General features: G+C 59.0%; 1 protein-coding gene across 2 annotated transcripts in view; it reads right to left on the bottom strand.

The window, feature by feature from the left end:
• IRGC (immunity related GTPase cinema) overlaps positions 1-14,686 on the bottom strand; it is a 30,301-nt gene extending 15,615 nt beyond the window's left edge. The window contains exons 1-2 of one of the 2 annotated variants that reach the window (XR_009864455.1): positions 14,514-14,686; positions 10,949-11,236 (exon numbers count right to left, since the gene is read on the bottom strand). The gene's annotated coding sequence lies outside the window, so the exon portion shown is untranslated. Of the gene's footprint in view, positions 1-10,948; positions 11,237-14,513 lie in introns of those variants that run through there. The other variant, XM_062177218.1, reaches the window with a different exon arrangement.
• Between the last annotated feature and the right edge of the window lie 192 nt (positions 14,687-14,878).

Consider the following 14,878-nt stretch of genomic DNA (forward strand, 5'->3'; position numbering starts at 1 on the left):
TGTCCTTTGGGACCGCTCACGCCCCCGGCCGTGGAGCTGACTTCTCACCCAGCAATAACTAAAGGGAACGTGGCACCCACCGTGTGCTGTACCCAGCCTGTGTCCTGCAGGGTCCCCGGAGAGGCTGCCGACACGGGGGGATGAGGCGCGGTCCTGCTCTGCCGGTGGCCCACTCCTGTGCCATCCGCGGTGTGCAGGCAGGAAGAGGGTGCAGGCGGAGCACACAGTGGCCTTGGCCTTGCTGGGGGTCACCGGCGTGTGCCTGTGCTTACGCCCAAGGTAATCATCTTCCTTTATTTTCTTTTTAAATTTATTTCATAGGCAGAGTGACAGAGAGAGAGAGAGAGGTCTTCCATCTGCTGGTTCACTCCCCAAATGGCCGCAATGGCCGGAGCTGGGCTGCCAGGAGCCTGGAGCTCCATCCGGGTGTCCCACGTGGGTGGCAGGGGCCCGGGATTTGGGCCGTCCTCCGCTGCTTTCCAGGCGCACCTGTAGGAAGCGCTTCGCGCTGCTGTGTCTGCGTGTGTTAGAACGCCCCTTCTTCCTCCCGGAGTTTCTGGAACTCCCCACAGGGCATCAGAGACCTCCGCGTGTGGGTCCCTATGTGTGCAGGTGTCTACGCGCATATCTGCATGAACAATGTATATGTGTGTATGGCTCTGTGTGTGTGTGTGTGTGTGTGTGGCTGGGGTGTCTGTGTCTCCTGCACAGTGTGGATGCTGGTGCTGGTGCGCAGGGATGTTGGTGAGTGTGGGCAGTGTGTCTCGGCACTGCCTGTGCATATCTGTGCAGTGTGTGTGTGTGTGTGCGCGCGCACGGTTCTGGGAAGCCACGCCATCCACACAGCACATGTTCATGTCTGTGTCCAGGGAGGTGATATGTGCAAAAATTCCACATCTCAAGTTCCTCTTGCTAATTATCCTATTTCGCACCCCCCCCTTTTTTTTTTCCTCCAAAATGTACATTTCCAGCTCCCCAGACTGTCGGGTTTTCTTCCCTTTATTGTGATAATTAATTGCAGTCACACTGCTTAGTTTTGAAAAGCAAATCTCTTGACAGCTGGGAATTGGAGTGAGCAAAGGTGAGAGGCGGCCCTCGGCTGCAGACTCGGCGGGCGGCCCCTCGCGCGGGTCAGGGTCGGGGTCGGGGTCGCAGAGCAGCCCTGGCTGCGGTGCCTTCCAGCCCCTGGGGAAGACGCCTTCCCGTCACCCTGGGACCACTGTCCCAGTCCACACACTGCCATGGACAGTTGTCTCCACGGGAGGCGAACAGGCCTCATGAATCTGGTTTGTCAAGCCCGAAGACCATTAGCACATCTGCTTTCACAAGCAAGGAAGTGAAGAAAAGTGAAACATCCATCAGCTGCTTCCCTAACCCCAGCGCGGGACTCTCACCCACGTCATGGGGGGGCTGGTATTTAGAAACTCAGATCCCCTGAGGCTGTGTGCTGGGTGCCCGGGTGTAAACGCAGGTGTCTGAGGGCTGCACCCCTAGGGAGCACCGTGGCGAGGCACAGGGGTGCCCGGGAGTACCTGGGGTCGGAGAGAGCACAGCGGATCCAGGGGCAGCTGAGGGGGTGGGGCTCCAGGAAGGCAGGGGTCAGAGCCGCTGGCTGGGTGGGAGGAGCCAGGGTTTGCATTCGAGCTTAGGGGTGGGGTGAAAGCCAGGTCCCTCAGGTGCCGCTCCCCCACAGCTGTGGACCCTGACACGGAAGCACAGTCCTTTGGGATGTGGGGGCCCCTTGAAGCAAGCTGGGGAGGCTGCGTGGAGAAGCTCAGGGCCCAGGCCTCCCACGTGATGTCTGTCTGTCTGCCCGAAAGGTCCCGTCTCTCTGGCAGCCTCTCAGCAGTTCTATGAGTCATTTTCTTTTTAATTTTTATTGAGTTAGTTTTATTTGAAAGGGACACACATACATGCGCACATGCGCGCGCGCACACACACACACAACCCCCATCTGCTGATTTACTCCCTGAATAGCTTGGGCCGGGCCTAAGCCAAGAGCCTGGAACTCCATCTGGGTCTCCCATGTGGGTGCAGGGGCCCAAGCGCTTGGGCCGTCGTCCACTGCTTTCCCAGGCCGTAGCAGGGAGCTGGATGGAAAGTGGAGCAGCCAGGACTTGAACCGGCGCCCACATGGGATGTCAGTGCCGCAGGTGTTGGCTTTCCCGGTGAGCCACCACCCAGCCCCCAACAGGCTAATTTGTAAGTTGATCCGTGTGCATGGGCTGTGAATGATCCACATCCAAACGGCTCTTGGCAGAAGAAAGGTCCAGCAAGGAAATCGTCCCCGGCCCTCTCCCTGTCCCTTCGTGGGCTCCCCTGTGAGCGCCTGCGCCAGCCAGGCCGGCTCCCGTCTAGGCCTTTGCCTGGGAGCTTTTCCCCTGCCACTGTGGTGTTTTTTTTTTTTTTTTTTTTTTTTTTTTTTTTTTTTTTTGACAGGCAGAGTGGACAGTGAGAGAGAGAGAGACAGAGAGAAAGGTTTCCCTTTGCTGTTGGTTCACCCTCCAATGGCCGCTGCAGCCGGCGCACTGCGCTGATCGAAAAGCAGGAGCCAGGTTCTTATCCTGGTCTCCCATGGGGTGCAGGGCCCAAGCACTTGGGCCATCCTCCACTGCCTTCCCGGGCAACAGCAGAGAGCTGGCCTGGAAGAGGGGCAACCGGGACAGGATCCGGTGCCCCGACCGGGACTAGAACCTGGTGTGCCAGCGCCGCAGGTGGAGGATTAGCCTATTGAGCCGCGGCGCCGGCCGCCACTGTGGTTTTAAAACACGCGTGGGGATGCTCTGCACACCAGCAGGGGCCGTGCCGCCCGCCCCCACTGGAAGTCCATGGGCTTTTGTCCCCCCCTTAAGAAGAACACGTGGCGGATACCACGTTACCTGAGTCCCAAGGGCAGGTCGCAGGAGACCGGGCGGCCTTGGCCTTGGTGTTGGCTGCACCGCCCAGGACCTGGAGGCAGGCGTTCGGTGAGGAAGCGCCAGGGACAGGCCCTGTCGGATCAGCTCCGCCCACCCTCTCACGGCACACGCCACGGAGACTCAGAGCTGAGTTCCTGCATCCCCAGCCCACGGACTCTAAGCAGAGACAAGATGGTTGTGGTGGTTAAGCCACCAGGCGATTGTCACGCAGCCACAAGGCACACCTGTGGCACGTGTTCGTGCAGGTGCAGGGGAGGCCGGACATGGCAAGGGTGACACTCGGTTCACGACCATGAGGGAGTCCCGTGGGGCCCACCCAGCCCCTGGAATGCTAGGGACGTGGCGCCGCCTGGGCCCTGCCTGTGGTAGGAGTGGGCGTGGCCAGAGTGCGATGGGGTGAGGCTGCCCCCCTGTTCCGCTGCCCTCCTCCTCCTGCTGGCTTCCCTCCCCCAGTGCAGGGCCTGCCCGGTGCCAGCCGCCTCCCTCCGGCCCCTGAGCGGGAGGAGAGCGCAGGTGGAGCCTCTGCCGTGCCATCCAGTGTCCTAAGAGACCTGGCCCTGAGGGTGCCGGCACTCGTGAGCTCGGGGTGTGCCCCGGCACAGTTCCAGACCCTGGGGACGCAGCAGTGGGCACAGCGGAAGACAGCTGTCCCTCAGAGACGTGACCCCACAGGGTTAGGGCCGGATCGCCGCGTCTGGGACTTGGGGCAGGGGTTGACGCCCACGTGCTGGATCCCAGTGCCTGCGCGGGGTCCCGGCTGCTCCGCTTCTCCTCCAGCTTCCTGCTAACGTGCGCCCGGAGAGGCAGCAGGTGCTCAAGCACTTGGGTCCCTGTCACCCACCTGGGAGCCCCGGACTGAGTTCCAGGCCCCTGGCCCAGCCCCTGTGGTTGGGAGCATGTGGGGAGTGGACAGCACGTGGAAGTTCTCTCTCTCTCTCTCTCTCTGTAATTCTGCTTTTCAAATAAGCAGAACTCTGCCTTCCAGGTTCTCTGCCGTCTGACTCATGTTGAGAGTATTCTTAGAGATGTGAAACAATTAGGAGGAAGCCACTCCATTATATTTTTCATGAGTTAAACTCAGCGGTGAATCACTTCCCCCATGAACTCACTGGAGCAGGCATGTAGCTTCGCAGTGTAGATGCCCACATCCCACATCAGAGTGCCCTGGTTCAAGACTGGGCCCCAGCTCCTGGCTCCAGCTCCCTGCTAACGTGCACCTGGGAGGCAGCAGCGATGGCTGGAGCAGTGGGTTCCTGCTGCCCACATGGGAGACCTGCACTGAGTTCCTGGCTTCCAGCTCCGTCCTGGCCCAGCCCTGCCCATTGCAAGCAACGAGAATGAGCCAGTGGATGGGAGCCCTCTCCCTCTCTGTGTGTCTCTGCTTCTGTCTCTCTAATTAATAAAAACTTTGAAATTTTTTTTTGACAGGCAGAGTTAGACAGTGAGAGAGAGAGACAGCGAGAAAGGTCTTCCATCCACTGGTTCACTCCCCAAATGGCTGCAATGGCCGGAGCTGGGCCAATCCAAAGTCAGGAGCCAGGAGCTTCTTCTGGGTCTCCCATGTGGGTGCAGGGGCCCAAGGACTTGGGCCATCTCCCACTGCTTTTCCCAAGCCATTAGCAGAGAGCTGGATCGGAAGTGGAGCAGCCAGGACAGGGACCGGCACCCATATTGGATGCTGGCGTTGCAGACGGTGGCTTTACTGGCTATGCCACAACACCAGCCCCGAAAGATTTTTTATTTGTATATTTGTTTATTTAGTTATTTGAGAGGCAGAGACACAGTGAGAGAGAGAAAGCCCCCGTTCTCTGGCTCACTCTCCAAGTGCCAGGAGCCACGGAACTCCAGCCAGGGCTCCCAGGTGGGTGGCAGGGGCCCAAGCATGTGAGCTGTCACCGCTGCCTCCCAGAGCCTGCATTGGCAGGGAGCCGCACTCAGCAGCCGGGGCAGGCAGCGGCTCTGGGGACTCAGACGTGGGCTGGGAGCGTCTTCACCACATGTCCAATGCCCACCCCATAGCCGGCACCCGGTGGACTGAAGATCGTATCACCCTGTGGCGTGGACACGGACAGCCAATTACAGAGCAGGGCAGCCCAGGTGTCTGGCAGAGGGACTAGCAGCCCTGAGCCACCTCTCCCCGGAGCTGCCCCTGCCCAAGAGAAAATGCCACTCTGTCACCAGCCAGGGCCAGGTCTGCGATGGCAGCTTGCTCTCGGGGTCTCCTGAGGATGAGCCCCACCCCCAGCCCCGCACACTGGCTCCCTGGGTTCCAGGCTGGGCCTGTCACCTCCTAGCGTCTCTTGTTCTGTTCAGCTAGCCTTCAGGGAGTAAACACAACTGCCAGGGACAGAACAAAAGCCACCTCACACCCATTTTCCAGATGAGGAAACTGAGGTTGCCCTTCTGCCTCCAACCAGCCAGACAGAAATCTGTCTGCAGGGCGGGAAACCAAGGCCAAGTCTGTGTGCCCCCGCCCATGCCTCGCCGGGACCACCACTGTGGGTGTTCCCACAGCTGCCCGTGCCGGCCTGTGGATTGGAGCCGGGCCCTGCACCGCCCATTCTAAAGGAGAGCCTCATTCTCGAGGGACCGGACCTTGCTGTTCACAGCCCTAAGCTTTTGCTTCCTAAATTCCCTATACATCTTTTGCAAGGCAGCCTCTTACCAAGGCACGCCCTGGTAAGGCTCAATAACCCGAGGCCGAGGCAGGGGCCCCCCACCCCACTGCACTGCCCAGTCTGACCTAACCCGCAAGTTCTCTCCTGCCTGTCTCTCAGTGTGTGCATCTGCTAGATGGGGGCGACCCTGGGCCCGGGGCTATAGTAAGTTCTCAGTGAACCCTGGCTCAGCTGGGGTTAGAGAACTCGTGGTGGGGGTGGTGAGGCTTCGAGGAGGTCACCTGCAGGGGGGCTGGGCGCTCTGGGAGCTGTTCCTGCACTTCCACGGTGGGTGGTCTGGGGCCAGGCACTTCCTTCTTTGCTTTGCTTTTGTTCTTTTTTAGGATTTATCATTTTATTTGAAAGGCAGGAGAAGAGAGAGAGAGAGAGAGAGAGAGAGAGAGAGAGAGAGAGATGTTCCATCCACTGTTTCACTCCCCAAATAGCCACAATGGCTCGGGCAGGGCCAGGCAGAAGCCAGGAGCTTCCTCCACGTCTCCCACGTGGGTGCAGGGGCCCAAGCACTTGCGCCATCTTCTGCTATTTTCCCGGGCACATTAACAGGGAGCTGGATCAGAAGTGGAGCAGCTGGAACTTGAACGGGCGCCCATATGGGATGCGGGCGTCTCAAGACACAGTTTGACCCCATATAGCACAACACTGGCCCCAAGATAAATTTGTTTTGCTACCAAAAAAAAGGGGGCCCAGTGCTGTGGCGTAGCAGGTAAAGCTCTCTGCTGTGGCCTGGGAAAGCAGCAGAGGATGGCCCAAGTCCTTGGGCCCCTGCACCTGCATGGGAGACCCAGAAGAAGCTCCTGGCTCCTGGCTTTGGATCGGTGCAGCTCTGTCTGTTGCGGCCATCTGGAGAGTGTACCAGCAGATGGAAGACCTCTCTCTCTCTCTCTCTTTCTCTCTCTGCGTAACTCTTACAAATAAATAAGTCTTTTAAAAGATTGAAATCTATGATATGATAGAGTCTTTATTTATTTATTTATTTATTTATTTTTTGACAGGTAGAGTGGACAGTGAGAGAGAGAGACAGAGAGAAAGGTCTTCCTTTGCCGTTGGTTCACCCTCCAATGGCCGCTGCGGCCGGCGCATCGCGCTGATCCGAAGCCAGGAGCCAGGTGCTTCTCCTGGTCTCCCATGGGGTGCAGGGCCCAAGCACTTGGGCCATCCTCCACTGCCTTCCCGGGCCACAGCAGAGAGCTGGCCTGTAAGAGGGGCAACCAGGACAGGATCGGTGCCCTGACCGGGACTAGAACCCGGGGTGCCGGCGCCGCTAGGCAGAGGATTAGCCTGTTGAGCCACGGCGCCGGCCATGATGGAGTCTTTAAGAAGTTCATGAAAAATGTGTAGCACAAAAAAACTATGCATCGATTTAAATTTTTTAAAAACATCTGAATCCGCTCAGGTGGTAATGATCGATCGATTGATTGATAGATTTACATTGGAAAGGCAAAGAAAGCAACACCTTCCACCATTTCACTCTCCAAATGCCTGTAACTTCCAGGACTGGGGCAGGCAGAGGCCAGGAGCCGAGAACTCCTTGTGGATCTCCCACGTGGGCGGCAGGGCCCCGAGACCTGGGCCGTCCCCTGCTGCCTCCCAGACGCACGTTGGCAGGCAGCCGGATGAGACGTAGGGGTGCGGGCGCTCTAATGCCGGGCCTGGGTGTCCCAAGCGCAGTTTACCTGCTGCACCACAGCGCCCACCCCTCCATTCTATTAAACAACAAAATAAATTCACCTTACTTTTTTTATTTATCTAAGAGATAGAGACAGAGTCCCCACCCATGGTTCACTCCCCAGATATCCACGACAGGTGGGGCTGGGCCAGGGCTAAAGCCAGGAACGAGGAAGGCGGCCCGGGTCTCACACATGGGCGGGGGGCAGGAACCCGGTCACCGGAGCCGTCACTGCCGCCTCCCAGGGTCTGCAGCGGTAGGAAGGAAGCCGGAGCCGGGAGCCGGAGCCGGGAACCAAATGCAGGCGCTGTGACGTGAACGCCAGCATCTTAAGCAGTAGGCTAAACGCTGCTCCAAACTTCTCTCTCAATGCTTAAGTCCCCGCGCACTTCCTGGGAGGACGGACATGGGCCCTGCTCTGAGTGCAGTCAGCGGGTTGCGCCCCGCATTTTCCCCCTTAAGCCATAACCGGCATTTCCGATCCAGCTTCCCATCTTCTTCCTGCCGCAGGCATGCCCTCCTGGGGAGTCAGGCATCCCTGGTACCTAGACCAATGCCGCCAGGCAGGACTTCCTGCCCGTCCCATCCCCCACCCCCCTGCTCGAGTGGTTCCACGCTGTCACAGAGCCTTGCTACACTCGTCGTTTTGAAGGTGATTGCAACACGACCCTCCAAGGGCTGTGCCCGCTTCCGGCCACCTGAGCCACGGCATCAGGCATCTTCGCCTGTTTCGCCAGCTCCGGGTGTCATCACACTGTGTTGGTTTTGCCAACGCGGTGAGCGGAAGGGGATGGGGGCGATGTGTAGAAGGCAGGTGTGCAGCTCAGGCCGTCCTGGGGTGGGCTCAGGGCTGCCGCTGGGCCCAGCCTGAAGACACCTGTTGAGGCACCTGCGTCCCACATCCCAGTGCCTGGGTTTGATTCTGCCCCAGCCCCTGGCTCCAGCTTCCTGTTCACGCAGACCCAGGGAGGCAGCAGGGAAGAAGCGGGTGTTCGGGTTCCCGTCTCCCGCGTGGGAAGCCTGGATTGGGCCCCCAGCTCCCAGGTTCAGCCCTGTCCCGTCTGGCCAGACATGGCATGCACTTAGGGAGGGAACCGGTCGTGGAGCTCTCTCGCTCTTGCTCTCGCTGCCTCTCAAAGGAGTGAAAATCAGAAGAGAAGAGGGAAGCTGGCGTTGCAAATGCAGCACCAATGCCAGTGTCCTGTGCCGGATCGCCGGTTCGAGTCCCGGCTGCTCTGCTTCCCATGCAGCTCCCTGCTGTGGCCTGGGAAGGCAGCGGAAGACGGCGCAAGTCGTTGGGCCCCTGCACCCACGTGAGAGACCCGCAGAGTCCCAGGCTCCTGGCTTTGGCCTGACCCAGCCCTGGCCATTGCAGCCATTTGGGGGGTGAACCAGCAGGTGGAAGACCCCTCTCTCTCTGTCACTCCGTCGCTCTGCCTTTCAAATAGATAAAAAAATTTTTAAGTGGAAAGAGAGAGAGAGATGGCATCTATTCCCCCCTCCCCTCCAATCTGAGACCGGTTGAACTTGCTTTGGCTGATAGAACCTGCTAGAAGGGGCGTGGCCTGGGTCCTGAGCCGAGGCCTGGGGTACTTATAGCCTCGGGTCTTAGCCTCTCGCTGCCAGGCAGGCTCTTCCTCCGGGCTCTCCTCCCGCAGGCTGGGAGTCCAGGAGAGAGGCTCCAGGCTGCCGCGGCCGCCCGCTGGGAGCCCAAGCGGGTGAACGAGGCCGTCTGTCCCACAGCTCGGGCTGCTGTACAAAATTCCACAACCGAGCGGTTTCTGAACAGGGACAGTTTACTCCTCCTGGTGTTGCAAGACTGGGAAGTCCAGGATTAGGGCCCTGGGGGATTTTGCATCTGCTGAGTGCTTGCGTGGCCAGAAGGGGGAGGCAGCTCTGGGGGGAGGGGGCTCTCTACCTAGGGCCTGAAGCCGGTTCACGAGGGTTCTGTCCTCATGGCCCAGTCACCTTCCAAAAACCTACTTCCTGTACCATGACCTTGGGGGGTAAGACTCCAACCCATGGGGCCAGCGTGGTGGCACAGCTGGTTAAGCCGCCCCTGCATGATGCCGGCATCCTACCGCCAAGTGCCACTTCGAGTCCCGGCTGCTCCACTTCCAATCCAGCTCCCTGCTACTTCGCCTGGGATGGCAGCAGAAGACGGTCTGAGTGTTCGGGCCCTACCCTACGTGGGAGAAGCTCCTGGCTCCTGGCTGTGGCCTGTCCCAGCTGGGGTGCTGTGGCCATTTGGGGAGTGAACCAGCGGATGGTGGAAGATCTCTCTCTGTGTCACTCTGTCTTTCAAATAAATAAATCTTAAAAAAAAAAAAAAAAAGAGGAATGTTGACCGGGAGACCTGGAAATATCTTATTAAAGAAAGATTTCAACACGTGACATCTGGAGGGCGGGGTCGCCTAAGACTGAGCCCGCAGGGCCCACGCTTCTGGTCTGGAGCCACAAGTCTGGGCGTGCCGGCAGCGCAGCGCGGCTGACCGGAGTCAGTGTCGTGTCAGTGTCTCCACAGTAAAAGCCATTTGCGTGTCCTCTCCTGTCCTTTGCTAAGTTTTTTGGTTTGAATTCCTAGAAGCTGTGTTGGTTGCCCTTGGTTGTTGTGACCAAGGTGGGGAGTGGGGGGCTTAGAACAGCAGTGAGTTGTTGTCTCATGGTCTGCTGTCCCCGTAGAACCGTCGGGAGGGGTGGGGGATGGGGGTCAGGGCCCCGCCCCCCCCCCCCCCCCCCAGGCTGTGGCTGGCTGGCAGGCTGGCTCTGGCACCCTGGCTCCCGGCCGTAGATCCCGCCTCTGTCTTTGTCATCCGGGCGTCCTCCCCGGGTCTCTGTCTTCACTTGGCTGTCTTCTAAGAACGTCACAGGGTACAAGGGGCCCACCCTACTCCAGTGTGACCTCCTGCTAAGACATCACATGACAGCCTTATTTCCAAATACGGTCACATTCCGAGTGCTGGTGGCAGGACTGCAACATACTGGGGGCGGGGGGCAGAATTCAACCCCTACCGGGGGCTCTTCTGTCCAGACCATTCGCCCTGGCATCGCAACGATTCTGTCACTGCTGCCTAGGGCTGGGACAGAACAGCTGGGGAGTTTTTCTGTTTGCACAGACTCAGCACGTTTCTCAGGGTCCCCTTCGCTCCCCAGGTGAACCACCTGTCCCAGGACGACGGGCTGGTGGAGGATGGGGTGGTAAGGGGCTGGGGTAGGGAAAAGAGGAGGAGGAAGCCTCTGGGTCCTGGCCCCCGGCCCCCAGCCCCCAGCTCAGATCCCAATGTCATGCGGACAATTGAGCGCAAGCAAGCGACTTCCGCTTCTGTATTAGTTTCCTGTGGTTGTTGTCACAAATTACTCAAATCCAGTGGCTTTTAAAATACAGAACTGGGGCCAGGGTTGTGGCGCAGTGGGTGAAGCCACTGCATGCAAGCTGGCATCCTGCCTTAGAGCACTGGTTCAAGTCCCGGCTGCTCCACTTCTGATCCAGCTCCCTGCTGATGCGCCTGGGAAAGCAGCAGAAGACGGCCCACGTGCTTGGGCCCCTGCTCCCACATGAGAGACCTGGAGGAAGCTCCTGGCTCCTGTTTTGGCCTGGTCCAGCCCTGGCCTTTGAGGCCACTTGGGGAGTGAACCAGCAGATGGAGAAATTTCTCTCTCCTCTGTCTGTCACTCTGCCTTTCAAATCAATCAATCAATCAATCAATCAATCTTTTAAACACACAGAGAACTTTGTTGTCTCACAGAACCAGCGGGCAGAAGTCAGAAATGTGTCTCACGGGCCCAAATCCAGGGGCCGGCAGGGTGGCTCGGCCTGGGCCTCTGCAGGACGGGGCTTCCCTGCCCTCTGGCTGGGGCCGACTTGCCGGCATCCTGGACTTGACCTCCCTCCGCTCTGAAGCCAGCCGAGCGTCTTCCTCTCCGAGCCGCTGCCCTCTGCTCTGCTGCCCTCTTCTGTCTCCAGGCAAGCGTCCCTTTTGTTTCAAGGATCATGGTTCATTTCTTTATCCAGTTGAAAGGCAGAGAGACCCAGAGAGGAGAGAGAGAGAGCCCACCCCACCCTCTGGTTCGCTCCCCAGTTGCCCACAACAGCCAGGGATTGGGCCAGGCTGGAGCCAGGAGCCAGGAGCCCAGTCCGGGTCTCCCCCATGGGTGCAGGGACGCAGGCACTTGAGCCATCATGTGCTGCCTCTCAGGAGGCCCATCAGCAGGAAGGTGGCTCAGAAGCTGAGCTGGGACTCGAACCCAGGCCCTTGCATGTGGGACACAGGCATCCCCAGCAGCACCCTAACCACTCTGCCAAATGCCCGCCCCTTGATTTTGTGTGTGTGGCTTTTAAAAAAAGATTTATTGATGTATTTGAAAGTCAGAGTCACAGAGACAGAGAGACAGACCTTCCATCGGCTGGTTCACTCCCCAAATGGCTGCAACAGCCAGGGCTGGGCCAGAACAAAGCCAGGAGCCAGGAGCTTCCTCTAGGTCTCCCATGTGGGTGTGGGGTCCCAGGCACTTGGGCCATCCTCCACTGCTTTCCCAGGCCATTAGCAGGGAGCTGGATTGGAAGTGGAGCGGCCGGGACTCGAACTGGTGCCCACATGGGACCCCAGTGTCGCAAGCAGCAGTTTTACCCCCTGCACCAGGACGCCAGCCCTGTCTGTTCACTTTTCTCTCTCTGAAGGCAGACCCCCTCCATCAATCTCGTTTTCTCCCTCCCTCCCTCCCTCCCTCTCGCTCTCACTCCCTATCTCTCTCTCTCACTGCCTATCTCTCCCTGTCAGTCTCTCCCTCCCTATCTATCTCTAGCCTCTCTCTCTCTGACACACACACACACACACACACACACACACTCTTCCCAGAGGCACAAAATCCTCCTCTCAGGCTGGGGAAGTCCCCGAAACCCCAGGGCCTCACCTGTGACCCAGAAGGCGGCCCGTGAGTCACCGTGACGGTGACGTCTTCCCCATTTCCCGGATGCTGTCCTGACTCCTGCCTGCCCCTCCCGCAGTTCGTCACAGGAAGCTTCCAGGTGTGTGTCACTTGCAGGAAAGACAACGAGAGAGAGAGAGAGAGAGAGAGAGAGAGAGAGAGAGAGAGAGAGCAGAAACAACACAAAGAAATAGACAAATATGGAGAAAGAGAACAGCGGAGCAGTCAATAGACAAATGCAGAGACAGGAGCAGGAGAGAAAGCAACAGAGAGAAAGAGGGGCAGAACAAGAGAAAGAACAAGACAGATGTCAGGAGACCAGAGCGGTGCGAGGGGGGGCGGGGAGCTTGTGGGTCAGATCCACAGGGCCACCCCGCCCAGGAAGTGGCCTGTGCGCCACAGGGCTCCATGGGACCCCGCCCCGAGCCTGGGTTTTCTTCCCGCTGGGAGATGCCTCCCACTCCCTAGACCCACTTCTCAGGTGGAGTGAGAGGCCGAGCGGGGTCTTCACCCCGCCTGGACCCCCCGGCTCTCCCCACCCGCGCCCTCCAAGGTCTCGTTCAGGCTTCACGCAAGCCAAGAGGAGCTCTGCTTTCCAGACCGGGAAACTGAGGCTCCGGGACGGGCGGTGTTGGGCCAAGCGGCCCCCGCAGCTGCTGACCTCAGGCTCCTGCGCCCATCCGCCTCCGGGAAGAGGAAGTGCAGTGCCAATAACAAGCTGGGGGTGGGGAGGGGGTGCAGCCGTGACGGCAGCACTCGGGACCGCCGCAGCCCACGTCCGGGTACCCGGGTCCAGTCCTGGCTCCTCTGTGTCCAGCCCAGCGTCCTGCTAGTGCACACCCTGGGAGGCAGCAGGGTAGAAGATATATTCTCTCTCTCTCTCTCTCTCTCTCTCATTTGCTCTGCCTTTCAAATAAACTGAAAGCAAAAACTTTAAACCAAAAAAAAAAAAATTAAAACAAAAAATTTTAAAAGACAGCGGCAGCAGCAATTTATATTGAGCACTTACTATGCACCAGGCTCTTTGGCAAGCATCTCAGATGCATACTTTAAAAATATTGATTAATGAAAATAATGTTAACATGAATGAATGAATTTGAGAGACAGAGACGGACACAAAGAGAGCACTGGTATCTGCTAGCCCGCTCTCCAAACACCTGCTACAGCAGGAATGAATCAGAGCAGAGCCGGGAGCCAGGACTAATCCAGGTCTTCCAGGTGGGTGGCAGGGGCCCAATTACTTGAGCCGGCACCACCGCCTCCCAGGGTCTGCATTAGCAGGGACCAGGCTACCCTAGCAGGTGTTTAACCTCCGGGCTAAACACACACCCCAGGTGCACACACACTGGCGCAGGGGTGAGGGGTGAGGGGTGAGGGGTGAGGGGTGAAGGGGTGGGGACGCTTGCTGTCTCTGCATTCCAGGTAAGCAGCTTGGGGCACAGGGAGGTTAAGGAACCTGCCAGAGGCCACACAGCTGGCGTCTGAGCCTCACAGAGGGGGGTCAGTCCCCACACTCTTAGCCACTGGGTCACACTTAGGAAAGAGAATTTCTTTGCGACGTTTCTTACTTTATCTTAGTGTTATTAGTTAAGGTTTCAACACATTCATAAGAATCACAACAGTGTAGTCACTGTGGCAGAGGCAGAGGTAGCCCCTACTTACCCATCCCTACCCCCCCACTCTGTCCAGCCGCACTGACCGCTGCTGCTCCCAGATCGTATCAGGCATGCTCCCACCTCAGGGCCTTTGCACTGGCCGTGGAAAGGTTCCCGTGTCTGCCCCACCTCTTCCCTCACTGCTCAGAGAAGCCTCTGGGCCACCCCCTCCACACCTCCACCCTGCGCCCAAACAGCCCACCGCTCTCCTGCACCCTTGGACCTCCGCCCTCATTTCCTGCATGGACCTGGAAAAAAACACACACACACACACACACACACCACCACTGTCAGCGCCACCAGGGAGGGGACGCGGCCTCACTTCCGGCTGCGGCCCAGCTCCCTGGCCGGCGTCCAGTCCAGAGTAGGGAAATGTAGAAGGAGCCGTTCGCGCTGCGCTGCGGCCAGCGGCTGTGCCGGGCGTGTCACCGGCTCGGAGCCGCTCCGGCTGCCAGCGGCCCCCCAGGACGGGCCACGTCTTCGTCTCCTGCGTTTGCTTTCACTGTTTTTCACTTCACACCCTTGCAAACGCCCAGAAAAGGAGAAGGGACAGCACAGTAAGCTCCCCCGCATCGAGTTTCTAGACATACGGCACGCGAACACGTGGCTCTCGTCTCCTCAAAGGAATTTTGAAATAAATGCAGGCGCGAGGACGTTCACCTCTACATACCGGGAGAAGGGTCAGTGGAATTCCCGCCTGACATCGCCAGCGCCCGCTCCGCGGCTGGAGCGCATTTCGGGTAAACTGGGGTGCGCATCACGCCATGCGCACCCCAGTATTTCAGCAGCGTGCCGCCCGGCCACCATGCCGCCGTGCCGCCCAGCAAAGCTGACAGCCCAAGGCTGCTGCCATCCGCCGCCTTCCAGGCTCGCAGGGGGAGCTCCAGCCGAGGCCGGCGGGGCCCGGGCCCCCGAGCGCCAGGCAGGGCGCACGGCGCGGTGACCAGGGCCGGTGAGTCAGGGGCGGCCGCGCCGGCCGGGGCAGGGAAGTTTGGGGGGGGAGGCCAGCGGGGGAGGAGGGGGAGGCGCCCACGC

The sequence above is a fragment of the Lepus europaeus genome, chromosome 19 (assembly GCF_033115175.1).
Source record: "Lepus europaeus isolate LE1 chromosome 19, mLepTim1.pri, whole genome shotgun sequence".
NCBI classification, from domain to species: Eukaryota; Metazoa; Chordata; class Mammalia; order Lagomorpha; family Leporidae; genus Lepus; species Lepus europaeus.